Source organism: Bactrocera neohumeralis, chromosome 4, assembly GCF_024586455.1.
Source record: "Bactrocera neohumeralis isolate Rockhampton chromosome 4, APGP_CSIRO_Bneo_wtdbg2-racon-allhic-juicebox.fasta_v2, whole genome shotgun sequence".
NCBI lineage: Eukaryota > Metazoa > Arthropoda > Insecta > Diptera > Tephritidae > Bactrocera > Bactrocera neohumeralis.
Genome location: NC_065921.1, coordinates 26310166 through 26325311, shown reverse-complemented (window position 1 = coordinate 26325311; position 15146 = coordinate 26310166). Strand labels below are relative to the sequence as shown.

At 34.6% G+C, this 15146-nt stretch overlaps 1 protein-coding gene across 2 annotated transcripts in view; it reads right to left on the bottom strand.

Moving 5' to 3' along the window:
• Positions 1-15146, bottom strand: part of LOC126754945 (plasma membrane ascorbate-dependent reductase CYBRD1) — a 91086-nt gene that overhangs the window by 65182 nt on the left and 10758 nt on the right. Inside the window, exon 1 of one of the 2 annotated variants that reach the window (XM_050467169.1) lies at positions 5472-5570. The exons of the other annotated variant lie outside the window; for it this stretch is intronic. The gene's annotated coding sequence lies outside the window, so the exon portion shown is untranslated. Of the gene's footprint in view, positions 1-5471; positions 5571-15146 lie in introns of those variants that run through there. 2 annotated transcript variants of the gene reach the window in all.

Genomic DNA, 15146 nt, shown 5'->3' with positions numbered 1-15146 from the left:
GCGGCAATAATAAAAGCAGGCAAAATTGTTATGGACAATAAACGCAGGTTGCATACAAGGAATTTTGTAAACACATAAATTATTTTCATAAGAAGTTCAACAGGGAGAAGATGAATTTGCAACATTCGGCAAGTGAGTTAGTTCCTCAATATAACAGTTACGTGAGCAAATATTTAAAATAACTATCACTTTATAAAGCATTGCTACAAAACTAAGTTCAGTAAAGGTAATCTTAGGTAAATATGTCTTATAAAGCTTCACTGTTTACCACTCACTGAGCTCCCGCCGCATGAGTCAATGATCGGCATCCATCTGTCAAAACAATGCGATGCCGAGAGCAATGCACTGGCGACGTCATGTCGTAGAAAAACTACTTCGAAATGCATATAAGTTTGTTCGTCTGTATGCAAATCTCATTTCAATTGGAAATTCTATTTTCCGCAATGCTTTTATGCGTTCGTGCCGCCGACGGGCGTAGGTGGCGGAGAATTGGCAGCTGACAGTGTTTTTGCGCCTTTGCCATATTTTTTCCAAGTTCGTTTGTTGGTAATTACAGCTGACAGCAAGCGCCAGTGACAGACGCTTTAAATGATACTTCCGAAAACACCATCTTTCACATATACTATAGTATACCAATCCAATCCGTAATGGGTTATGGCGGCAGCCGATGGGATTGTGTTTGTTACAACGAAAGCAACATTAAAGTAATTCAGCAAAGCAATTTTAGAAAAAATATTCTTTCCCAATAAAGAATCGTATATTTCTGAGGAAATGTTTGGAATTTGGTTCCTTAGGAATGGTATATCGATGCTTCCGGTTTCGAGAAATTAATTAAACCCTGATTTATCGACCCAATAAATTAGAGCTTGCTGATAGTTCAAATGAAATCCCACAATTCCAAGCAAGTATCCAACTCAAATTTCTCATTGATCATTCCGAAGATATCAACACGTCGTTCGGATTATAGTCTGCTCTACGTAACACGAGTGTTCCCAGATTTTTCCTAGTTAAGTAGTCTAGTTGTTTAAAACAAAAATAACATGTAACAAGTAAGGCAGAGCTAAGTTCAGTTTGTAACTGAACATTTTATTCTTTCGCAATTTTTAAAGGAATTAATGCCGCGATTTTTTTTTCGAAATTCAAAGAATATCTGACAGGTTGAGCGATATGTTCGGTAAGAAGTTCGCAATAGGCACTGGAGCTCACATATACGCTATTCGGAGTTTAAATAGTTTTTATCCGACTTGGGCAATTTTTGGTCATCATAAAACGGCATACCTTCAATGAACTATTCGTGCAAAATTTTAAACGGAAACAATGTGAAAGTGAAGGAATCAGCTGAAATTCAAAATCGTGTTGTATGAACATAGGTGTGGCTGTACTCCGATTTCACTTAATTTCAAACTGTGATGTGAGAATTTTAGACTAATATTATTTTTGGTTGAAATCGGTCTATTAGGTCCTGAAATATGGGGTTTTACCTAAATGTGGGCGGAACCACATCTATCGTCTTATTCTGAACCAGGCTCCGGCTCGTATAAATCTGCGATAAAGACGTTTGATATGATTAAGCAGGCTCACACAGATGTTGCTTTAGCAAAAAGTGGCACCAGGCCTTTTTGGTGGGCCGGGAAGAGGTCGCTGCCGAAGACCGGAAGAATGAGCAAATCCAAAGTGCCAAATCTAAAAAACCGTCAACGCCAAGTTTTATGTGGAAGGCCTCAAGAGACTCAAACGAAGCTTTCGCAGCCGCCCTATAGCCCAGATGTGGCCCGCCTGGACTTTTTTTAATTCCTTGCCTGAAAAGGCCGATGAAAGGCAAGCATTTTGAGACGACAGAAGGGATCCAAGCAGCATGCACCTCGGCTCTCAAGGCTATTCCGGAAAATGCCTTCCGTGACGCCTTTAATGCTTGGAAATCGTACTGGCAGCGCGGAATCGACACAGAAAGAGCCTATTTTGAAAGTTCAATATCAATAATCAATCGACTCAGTCCTATTTCTTTCCGAATAAACCCTACACCTCTGCTTTAACGAACGCTGCATTTTCGGCTTGCACAACTCACAGAAACACGTCGCGCGAAAATATTTGTCCTGACTCTTCAGGTTCACGGAGACAGTTGACCAACCGCTCGTTCGTTAGCTAGGAACGCCCTCTAACGAATCCAGTCGGTGCGCGCACGCTCCGAAGTACAGTCGCGGCGGAAGAAAATCAGTCCTATTACTTTCTGGACAAACCCTGTAAGTTGAACTCAACCTACTGACACAGGCAGGGACAACTATTGATTTTATGTCAGAATTGATTCACTTTAATGGTGGATCTGAAACTTTGAAGTTCCACAAAAGTGCTCAAGTTAATTTCACCAAAATTGACGACATTCGTGGAACTTGAATATTAATGTTCGCACGGACTTTCTACAAATGATGACAAGGCATCTGATTTTGCCAATCAAGAAATCAAGGACTTGCTAAAAAATGGCATTATTAGGCCGTCTAGGTCTCCTTATAATAACCCCATAAGGGTTGCTGGCGAAAAAGACACCAATCTCTCAGGTGTGCCTGGAAAACCGTTGGTTGTAGATTTCGAAAAGTTCCAAAGAATTCCAAGACTATCGCGGACAAATACACAATGCCGAGTATTAGTATGATATTATTAAACCTTGGAAAGGCCAAATATTAGCAAAAAACGATAGAAAGAAATCATATTTTTTGGTAACCGGAGGAAAGTATGATTTTTTGAATATTTTTCCTGATCAATTCAATTTTTTTATAACACTGCCTGCATATAGACCAAAAATAACTACTAGGTGTAAGAAAATGCTGCAAATCAGTGTAAAATTTATGACACAATATGTATTTATCACTAAAACCCAGACATTCAGAGATTTGCTTGAGCTATTAAAACTAATTAAAGCATGTCTCAATTCTTCAGCGCACTATCTTCGCATATAAACTTACTGGTTTAAGTAGACTAATAAAGTAAGGCACGTTGCAAGTGTCGAATAGCGCAAAGCAAATGCAGAAAAGTGCAACTGCATTCGCATAACCGCTGCATAATCCGAGCTTCGAATGAAAAGTGGTTGATCTTTTTGGCACATCACGTTTGGCATTAGTAATGCCATAACACCTTCGATTGGAATAAACACTTGTATTTTACGTCTGCGCAGATAAGTTGCATAAGCTTTGGCAATGTAACTTATGTTTATGTGACGGATAGGTGACATAATATATCGATAATATATTCGATGTGCAAAATATGTAAGGTCTATATTTAATCAATGTAAGCTTTGTGCATGTTTTACTGCCAATGCTTTAAAATAAAATATTCGCTAGGTGGTGCTGAAAACGAATTATCAGCAGGAAAATGCAACCTATTCGACTGATATTCAGAATAAGCTTTAATAATATTATCAATGAGGCCGCTGGGTAAAACAATGTCTATCGGGGCTGCTGATGGTCTTGGAAAACTTTTGGAAAAATAAAGACTTGTGACATTTTATTTATGACAAACTCTAATCGAATTAAAATATTGAATTTCAGTCATCATACAAAATAACGGGTGATATAAGTAAAGGTACTTTTTTCAATAGCCTTTTTTGGCAGATCACACGTGAGTCGTGTCAAGCTGTCATATTAGTTTAGTTCAATATTGTTTGGCACCTCATCATGGAGAGACTTACATCTGAACAACGTTTACAAATCATTGAACTTTATTACGTGAATTGACGTTCTGTAAAGAATGTGTTTCACCTGCTTCGCTTAGTCTATGGTCAACATAATCGGCCTACTGAGCGTAGTATTCGCAACACCATCACCCATATTGAGACTCAGCATTCATTATTGGATAATATTCGACCGAGTAGGTCTCATCCAGCACGCAGTAAAGAAAATATAGCAGCCGTAGCTGAGAGTGTACACGAAGACCATGGAGAGTCACCGCTTGTGCAAGAACTGAATCGCTTCGCTCTATGGACCCTTGGAAAGTTAGTATATGATCCGATGTTTTCGAGACAAATTTTGTTCAGCGATGAGGCCCGTTTCTAGTTCAATGGATATGTAAATAGAAAAATTGCCACATTTGAGACGAAAAACAACCTGAAGAGAATCAAAAGCTGCCATTTCATCCAGAAAAACCAACAGGATGGTGTGGTTTGTGAGCCGGTGGAATCCACGGTCCATATTTTTCAAAAATGATGCCGGTGAGAACGTAGCCGTCAATGGCGACCGTTATCGCCCCAAGAATCGAGAACACTTCGGTGATTGGCCACCAAAATCATATGGTTTCAAAAAATCTAAAGTCTATGCGGAGAATTCCGCTTCGAATCAGGCCTTGGAGCAAACCATCACGCGTGCCGTTGGCCATTGAAAATTAGACTAAATAGATGGACCAACTGAGACGTAGCCACGGCCAATATTTAAAAGAGATAATCTTCAAAAAATTAATGCCAAAAAATGTTCTTTCGAATGACAATAAACATTCCCCATCAAAATTGGAACTTCTGTAAGTTTTCTTTAAAAAAGTAGGAAACTTCCAAATGAATCACCGTTTATAATAACAAATTGAACTTCGTAAACAACTCTAACTAAGCCCCTAGTTGCTGGAAACCATGTTTTTGCTACTCATCGTCATTTCCAACCCATCATAACAACACGTTTCCTGAGGCTTACTCCCTGTTATATCTACCAATACTGCTTTTAAAAGCAATAAAATCGAACCCAATGCAAATATAATTATTCACTTATCTGCAGGTTGTGTTTCACAAAATTGCTCCCATTATTAAATAATTGGAAAATTATATCAGCAGGTTATATATATACGTCAGCAATTTAAATTTGCATAGAACCTATAGATGTTTCCTTTTAATTACCTAATTATTCTACAAATATGAGTAATAAACAAAACAAAACGTTAACTTCGGCTTCACCGAAGCTAATATACCCTTCACAGGTGCATTTCTTTTAGTAACTATGTGTTCAGTTTATATGGAAGCTATATGCTATAGTAATCCGATCTGAACAATTTTTTCGGAGATTATATTGTTGCCTTAGAAAATAATCTATATCAAATTTGGTGAAGATACATTGTCAAATGTGAAAGTTTTCCATACAAGAACTTGATTCCGATCGTTGAGTTTGTATGGCAGCTATATGTTATAGTGGTCCGATATCGGCCGTTCCGACAAATGAGCAGCTTCTTGAAAAGAAAATGACGTTTGCAAAATTTCAAAACGATATCTTAAAAACTGAGGGACTAGTTCGTATATATACAGACAGACAGACGGACATGGCTAAATCGACTCAGCTCAAGATACTGATCATTTATATATATATATTTTATAGGGTCTCTGACGCTTCTTTCTGAGTGTTACAAACATCGTGACAAACTTAATATACCCTGTTCAGGGTATAAAAATGGAAAATAATATTAAACATTTAAAACAATATAAAAGTAGAAAGTGAAAATAAATATACCAATCTTCTGCTTTAATAATCCTACGTCAGCGTAATATTTTTGTGCTACAACTGCCATTTGTTCGTGTTCTTATTCCAACACCACCACTACGCTTCAATTGCTTCATCATGTATGAGTATTTCTTGCAGCCGTAAGTTGTTTTTATATTTTTACGAGAAATACCAAAACCCACGAGATTTATACTTTGCAATGCACGAAGCACTTATCTAATATTTTAAATAACTTTCTAAATAAAATAATACAATTCAAAACAAAATTTCAAAGTTTTCACTTAGCACTATTTTAACAGCTGACAATTTAGTTGACAGCAGCGCGGAAACTCACAATCAAACAGCGGATGTAGAGTTGCAATTCCGTAGCAATTAAAATTAGTGCGAATGTACATAGAGCAATAATGAAGAAAGTTAAACAGACAGTTAAATTGTCGATTTTTTAAATGTAAAGTAATATTTTCGTTACATAAAAAATATTGAATATATATTTTTACTTATTTTAATATATAATAGTTAATATTTTAATATTACAAAAAGAACAAAGATTATAGATTTCAAATAGTTGAACTAACAAATGTTAGCTATAATAATGTGCTAGTTCCACAAAAAAACAAATCATATATCATGTAATCAGTCAACTGTTTTAATTAAATTTTCATTTTTTTTTTTTTTAATGCTTTTTTTGAAATTTTCATTTTTTTTAAAATATATATAAAGGACCACTTCCAGCTTGGAAAAGAACCATTTACTTTATATTTTCATAATTTAATATAAAATATTTAATAAAATAAATTAATATTTTAATACCACGTTTCATTTTACAATTTTATATTATTTAATTTCTATTTAAGTATATGTAATAAGTAAGTATATATGTAATAAGTTAAAATAATTATTTTCTTATATCAACAAATTTGTAGTTTTAAATAAATGAGAATTACACCGCGACCTAAGGTCTATTGTGCCATCTATCGATTATTTTATTTATCTGAATACAATTTTAAAGTTTTTTTTGGCAAATGCAACCCTACCGCCACTTGCCATATGTTTAACGACGCGCCAGTTTCCGCAGTTGTCAACGAGTGTTGCAGCAATCTAACAGTTTCAAGTGCAAATCGAAATTTTCGCGTTTATTTGTGTGCTAAATCAAATGTTATGTTAATTAAAGTTATTCCTCTACCTTTATTTTTAACAACATATGAAATTTGCAGTGCGTGAAGTGTTTTTAATGAAGTAAATAGTGGTTAAAGTAAATGCAAGTGCTCGCGTCCTCTTCCGCTGTTCGTGCGGAAACGAGCGTTTGTATGAGTGACGATTCGTTTGCGTGCAATTAGTTCAATTTGTTTTCTATACCATTTTCTGCATATGAATATGTTTATTTTATGTTATATTATCAAATAAATATATAGTGTGCAATTTGCAAAGTGAAAATCGGTGAAAATTATTGTCATTAGCATTTTGGTAGCAAATCAAATTAGTGAAATTATCTAGTGCCGGCATTTTGCGAGCGAGTGTCAATGTCAAGTCGTATGTGCGAGTTCAGTGTGTGTTGTTGTTGTTTTCTGTGTGTGGAATGCAAGCAAGCAATAGTTAAAGTGAAGCATAACAGCGAAAGTGTATACGAGAAGAACAGCGTGCAGCGAAAGCAGCGAACATTCATTAGCGAAAGAATCATTGCTGTGACGCGGTGAAATGGACACAACTTTTGTAGAAGTATTTGGTAAGTCTGGTTTATTATTATTTATGTATATAATATAAATGAAGTTATTTTATGGTTTGAAATATATTTAGAACAATTTATAAAAAAAAAAAATAACAATATAATACGACTAAAATATTAGTGGATTCGTAAGCGAACAAATCGATTGAAGCAACTCTTTTAGGTTGTTGTTTTTCAACTAATTGGAGATTGAATATAACAATTATTAAGGTATTTTAAAGAAACCCATAGAGCATATTGTTCTGTTAATGATATATCGTGGTTATAAAAATTGGGTAAAATAGAGTCAATACTACCCCGATCTACACATATGTATGTATATCTACATGTTCAAAGAATAGCTGAGCATGAGCTAAGCTCGGGTGTAAGCGAACATTTTATACTCGAGCATATTGCAATGATCCCAGGAGAATAAACACCTTCAGCTATTGGCAATGTAGCGAAAGTGTTTAATGGTTTGACGAAATCGTGAATGGAGAACAAATATGGATATAGGATATACTCTCTGTGTTCTACATACTAAGGCACCTCACCAATCATCACCAATCTACATATATGGAGTAAAGTTAGCCGGTTCTTCGAAAATTTTAATATTTAGGGTTTTCACAAGTTTCATAAAGATATAAGTTATAACGATTCGAAAACATAACATTGAGAATTGTAAATGTGTAAATTCATTTTTTTATGAAATCCAAAAACTATTTTTTTAAACAAGTGTAAAAATTTACAATTTTACGATGCTTTACGACGGGTTGGGAGTACACCAATTATTTATTAGAAGCCAGATCAAGTTTCCACCTGATTATCAACTTTGAGTACAAAGATATACTGATTAGTTCAAAAATATTAATGTCACACTGAACGCATTTAGCTCACTGATTGATTCACACTTTTAGTAATTAAAAAAACCGTAGGAGAATAGGCAGGGTTATTATCCGTTTTCGTCTATTTTCACACTATCGTACGAAGGGTTAGCAAAAAATGTTTCTCTATGTAAATTTGGGTGATGTAGCTTTATTGTTTTAAAAGATATATACATTTAACTTAAGCGCGGGTTCACGCCCACTTATTAAAAATTCAAATCCATAGGTGCCTCTGCTTAATGTGATCCGTTGTAACATATTTAATTTTTTTTTATTTTAATTTATGTTTTCGATAAAAGACGTTTTGTGGGTGTGCCAGAAGTGCGATTACGCCCATCTAGAACGCAAACTTCTTATGGTGCCAAAGAACATATTATATCTACCGTGTTTCATCAAAATATCTTAATTTTTACTCAAGTTACAGCTTGCACGGATGGACGGACAGACGAGCAGACAGACAGTCAACCGGATTTCAATTCGTCTCGTCATCACGATTGTTTATATATACCATATAGAACACTATATCTTATCAAGAGGACCAATATAATTTTAGTTTTCCCCACAAAAAGCATTTTTCCCCAAAATGTGTGTCTTTTGAGCTGGACGTGTCATAATGTAATATTTTGGTCTAAATTGAATTATATTCATTCAAGTTCTTATACTTGATCCGATTCTTATTGACTCGATCGTTATTAGTTTTTAACTCCCAGAAGGTAACGTCGGAGACCCTAAAAAAAATATATATAAATGATCAGCACGTCGATTTCGGCATGTACGTCATACAAACCGATTGTTCAAAGTCAAGTTCTTGCGAGGAATCTTTAATGTTTGTGAAGGGTATTATCGAGCATGTTCCAAAAATCGTTTTCGTAAGAAATTGATTATGAAATCGTGAAACGGTGCTCTGAATACCACTTTGCGTTTGCGATTACACATTTTTCAAACATGAAATCGGAGAGATTTGGCATGTTCTAGGAATCACTTTCAGAAATATTTCATTTTAATAACGGTGAGCAAAAAGTGCGAGAAATTATTAACTTTGATCGAAAAACATAAAATGTAAGTATATAAGGCAATCAGTTAGGATCTCTTAACAAAAACTAATACTTTCCTTTTCCAATTTTAGGGGGAAACATAAAATTCACACGCAGGAAAACATTTTTTTTTAATTTTATTCGTAAAAATCCAGATTGGCAAAAAACTATACAGCAGCAGAAAATACGCACATTTTATTTAATTTGTTGACACACATTTTATTTGTCAATTCTCAATCAGCTGGTTCGTAGTTAATTTCGAATTTAAATAAATTTGCGCGAATTACAAAATCGGTAGGGGATTAATATCACGCCATTTTCAGAACATGTCTGTATAACTTCGTTTTGAAAGTAAGTTATTAGTGGCTTCATAGAGCTCTTATCTTCCTTGATTACGGATTTAGCTAAAATACACAGTCTGTCTGATCAATTCATTATTTATATTTAAAAAAATGTGATAAAATGGTATTATTTGCATTTATAATTTTCGATTTCTGTCACTTATTAATCTTTTCCACCGAGCTTTCTCGCATTATTCGCACAAATTTGGAAAGTAAAATGATATTACTTTCACAACTAATTTTGTATACACTTCAAAAAAGTATTTTTATTTTTAATTTCCGTATTATATTCCCGAACTCAAGTTGCGTATGCGCATAAAAACGCTGAAGATTGCTTTGAAGTCATAAATTTTGCAATTTTATTTGCATTCGGAAGCTGAGATGCGTTTTGACGTTTTGTGGTTACCGAAGTTACAATTGTTGTGGGTTATTGCTGAGTTTGCCGTTATGAATGCACAAAATCAAGTGTACTCTTGATGCATACATATGTACATACTTGCCACCATATGCATTTAAATATGAATGTTTGTGCATTTATTTTCTTAGCGAGTGCATTGCACTTTCAAATATCCGTTCGCCGGCCAATCTCTCTAGCGCCGGGCGCATGCAAGCAGTCGGTTTTAGCTTTTTTAAGTATATGTACTCGTATCTTTGCCATTTCATTTGTGCATCCAGTTTGTGGCCTAACAGTTGCGACGTCTAACTCGTTATCTGGCAATTGGTCAATTATTTTTGGCATCTCACATTTGGACACGCTTTTTACTGGCACCTCAATCAATTTGGCATGCTTTTGTAGGTGCTTGGGTGCATGTGCTCAGAAGTGCATATACACTTTGACTTAGGCGGAGTTCAATGATGAAATTTCCTCAATAGATTGCCAAAACGAAATAGTGTAACGCTGTTGTAATTTTTTTTTTATATTGGCTTAAATCGAATATTTTTCAGTTCAATCAATGATTATGTAATTTACTTGGCAATTTACCTTAAATACTCGCACGTGATTATGCATTTACAGCAATTTGGTTGTCATTTTAGTAAATTTATTGAAGGTTTAGTTGAGTTTCAAACCTTTAAATGTTTAGACTGTTTTAAAGGTTTGGTGGGCAGTCTTCTGTAACGTTATACCTCTTCACTTATGTGAAAATGTGCTTAACATTGAAGCAAAGTGTACTTTGGGGTGTTTTAGAAGATGTGGTAGAGCCGTTAAGCTATACTCTGTTTGCATTACAATTTCCAGCAAGGTTCTGCTCCCGCACGCATGGCTAAAAACAACCAGCAGTGGCTTAAAAGTAATATTCCTATACTCATAGCTGCAGATAATTGGCCATCTGGAAGTTCAGATTTGAACCCATTGGACAATAGTTTGTGGTCAGAATGGGTGGTCTTATCTTTTCGAACAGCCCACAGAAATATGTAGATTTGTAAAACCGGTGGTTGAATCAGCGTTGTCAATACCAGTAAAACCTCTGTGTGCTGCCGAATCGTTTGAGGGCTTGTGTGAAAGCAAAAGCAGTTTTCTATTAGCTTCAACCATGCCACATACTAGAAAAATGTTCCCTGGGCTTCATTTAGGTACCCTACATACAATCATTTGTAGAGAATTCAGCCGGATGTTCGATAATCCTAGTAATGGTTATATGGGAGGTAGGTCAAGTTTTCACCCAGTTGTGTCTATTTTAGGCATGTTTTGCAATTTTCATTGAGATAACACGAACACTGGCCGATATGTCCAGCACAAAGTCACCTGGAAGTTCAAAAATTTGTATATTAGGTAATAGAATATATGGGGGCTCAGGTAAGTATTGTAATAAACCCATTTGTGATACACAGAGTTACAGAGTCAAGAAAGAGTTCTCTCTGAATTTCAATTGTATATCCCAAACATTTACCGATATTTTCGGTCGAAAGTCAACCATATGTACTGGGTCCACATATTCGGTACCTAGGGGCTTAAACAATTTTGATTGAATTTGGGCTATTTTTGGTCATAAGGTGGCATACTTTAAGGGGGGGTAAGGTTTGTTTCGTCGAAAAAAGACCTTTTTCGTGAATTTTTTTAGAAAAAATTATTGCTGTAGGTTTATTTTACTTATTATTATATGAAAGAACAACATTTGAAGGATACTTAAAAAAAGTTTTATCGTAAAATAGTGAGGAATAACGGATTTATCGTCGATCTCTGCAGCCACCTCGAAAACAAGTTTTTGTGCGGTGACCAGCCTACAGCATCACTGGATTAGCTGAAACCAAAAAATCAAAATGCTTTCTTTAGTTTATTAGTTTATCTTTCAATTGACGTCGAGTTTTTTTTAATTTTTCAATTTTTAAATTTTTGGTACCATTTTCAAGCCAAAATGACGATTTTAGACGAAAAAATCGACCTATTTGTTATTGTAAAATTGTCAGTAATTAAAATTTTTGGAAAAACTCAATGTCATTCGAGAGCTATATATGTATATGTAGAATATTTGTACAAAATTTCAAAACGATCGATGCAAATTTTTCTGTAGTCACCGGTAATAAAATGATATATTTGGGAAAATCGATTCAAAGTTTTTACCGCTCAGCGCATTAGCTGGAAGGCGCGCAAACCTCAAGAAAGAGTTCTCTTATTCAACCTGCCAAACATTTACCGATTTTTTCGGTCGAAATGAACTGAAACTTTAACACAATATTCTTAAGATGTTGATGGTTCAGAAAAAAAAATTTAAAAAAATGGGAAAAATTGCATCTTGATTTCTGTACTGGAAACTGAACGAATCACGTGGAATTTAAAATTGAGCTCTTTTGGGAAGTAGGTACGTTTTTGCCCATTTTTACACTGTGATATAAGTTTGTAAGAAGAATGCCACATGCCACATACCACATACCACGAAATCGGTTGGTCGGGTCTCGAGATATGGGATTTCACCAAAAAGTGGGCGGTGCCACGCCCATCATCCAATTTTCACACCGGCTCTCATAAAGCCCTCTCATACCATATCGGTGGTATAATTGAATGTCTCTGGCGTATTTAGTTATTAATTTATATCGCTGTTAGTCATTTTTAACAGTACAGTTATACGGAGAGTGAGCGGGGTTATCCTCCGATTTCATTCATTCTTACACTGTCGGTAGAAGTCGTGTAAGATTTGTACTCTGCAAATTCGGTTATTGTAGCTTTAGTGGTTTAGGAGATATGTACATTAAACATATTAGAGGGCGGGGCCAGGCCCAATTTTCAAAAATATTTTATTTTTAAATGAGTAAAAATATTTATTCGGATGCTATAGCACTATTTCCAGTAATAATAATAATAATAATAATAATACACGATTTCGGTTCCGATAAGTGAACTACTTTTTGAAGAGAAAAGACGTGGAATATAAACTCTTTTTCTAAATTTAGCTCTATTGAAGTCTCACAAATATAAATTAATAAAATTTACAATTTTGTAAGAGGTTACAAGATGACAAAATATGTTTTGGTTAAGACAACCTTGCTTTGAGCTTCCTCTAAGCCATCTTAGGAATATTAACGAAATATTTTAAACCCTTCTGAAAAATTTTCTATCGGTTTGGTTAAAAATTTATGCTTTTGCATCACCAGCTTCTTTATCAATTTTTATCCTATAATGTCAGTTACATACATTACAAAAATAAATGTATCTGCATATGCACTTCCACTAACCAGTAATCCACAAATATTTTAATAATTGAAAGTCAAACAATTCCTCACTGATAGCATAATGATTACCCTCGTAATAAAGGTGTTTTTATAATTTTCTGAAAATTTTACACAAAGCCCAGCTCACAAACTAAACTCAAATGACTGTAACTGCATCGGCATTGAATTAGCTAATTGTGATTTCTTATTGCATTACGTTTGTGGTAAATTACTGTCAGTTTACTTGCAGTAATTTGAAATATATTTACATACTTTGATACATACTCACATACGCTGTATGACAAGCAGTTATTTACATACATGTGTAAGTATATACAAGCCTTAGCGGTACTTTTCGCTTTCAATCAATCACTTAACGACCCGTCTGAGTTCGTACTTAAGCATATGAGTAGTTTGTATGTATGAGAGCCGTAAGGGTGCATTGACCCGGCAAATACTCCCTCAGCACTTCGACTATTCACTCTCATTAATTTAATTCATTGCTATAAATGTACTACGTAAGCAGCAAAGATATGTATTTATAAGTTTATTTTTTAGTGCATCGATATTTTCAGGTAATTGGTATGTTAGTACATACATACATATGTACATATATACCATATATGGTTTAAGTAAACGTAGTAAAATATATGCAAACATGTGTCTAAAATAAGTATCAAATGTCAACAATGTTAATTGCCTCTGGTGAATCGAAAGTTGTAGAGTTAGAGAGTAAAAAAGCTGTGATTGCTTATATACTAACTAAAAGATTTTTTTGTATTAAAGAACATATTTTTTTATTTACAGTGGGGAGCAAAACCGTCAACATGTTTCCTGAATGCGACTAAAGGTCCTTATATCTTTTTTTCTACTAGCAGTATCGGCAACATTTATACACCAAAATAAAGATAATAATTCAATTTATTAAAAATAGAAAACAGAACAGCTTTTATTTATTCTTGAACGAAAATGTACGATAAATTCGATTTACAAGTCATTTTGACAGTTTTGCACCACTGTATAAGTATGCAATGAAAGTCCCGCTATATTTACCGGAATGGCTGGGTTAGGTAATGCAATCGAAGTTCTGAGCGGAGACGGAATTAACAATTTATATTAGTAACGTTTTGTCTGTCGTGGCGATTACTAAAAATTTTTCCAGGGGTTTTTTGTGAACCAAAAAAAAAATGCGAAAGTTACTGCGAGACGTCGCAGATAAAGTTATTGTTTTAATTAAAAACGGCTATTCAGCTAGGAAAATTGCCGAAAAGTTAAATATAAGTCGACAAACGGTAATAAATGTGAAAAAAAGACAAAATATTGTCCAAGTTGTAGCTTACCGATGGTGATGCCCGTGCTGTTGAGCGATTATTACGCAAAAATGAATGTAGGACTCCTCGAGAAGCTGCTGCTAAGTTAGAACTTCAAGCGAGTACATGGACAGTTCGACGCTCTTTAAATAAAATTGGTATGGTTGCTGCAGTTAAACAAAAAAAACCTGCTTTATCTGAACGAAATGTTAAAGCTAGACTTCATTTTTGCCGAGAACGGAAAGATTGGACAATTGAGGACTGGAAAAGGGTTATATGGTCAGATGAGACGAAAATTAACAGGTATCAATCTGATGGTAAGGCATATTTTTCTCGTCCGCAAGAAAAGCTTCACATGGACAGGTAAAGCAATCTTGTCAAAGGTTTGGCGGAAGTTTGATGATTTGATTTGCTTCAATATTGGCATATTGGTCTTTTGTTTAGAATAAGAGATAATGAATAAGGAGATATATCTGCATATTCTAAATTCACAGTTGCCTGACTTCGTGGACGAATGTGCCTATCCAGCGGAGGAAATAATTTTTCAACAAGATGGCGACCATATTATATATAGATTAAAATATACGCACATAAATTTTTCCATCATATTTCAAAAATTACTTAAATAGTATTAGGACCAGTGATGATGGTCATACATATGTATATAATCCTTTTTTCATCAATATATCTATATGTAAATAATATATTATTAATACTCGTATACTTAATGAAAAAAGGACCTTAAATATGATATAGAAACGATCTGCA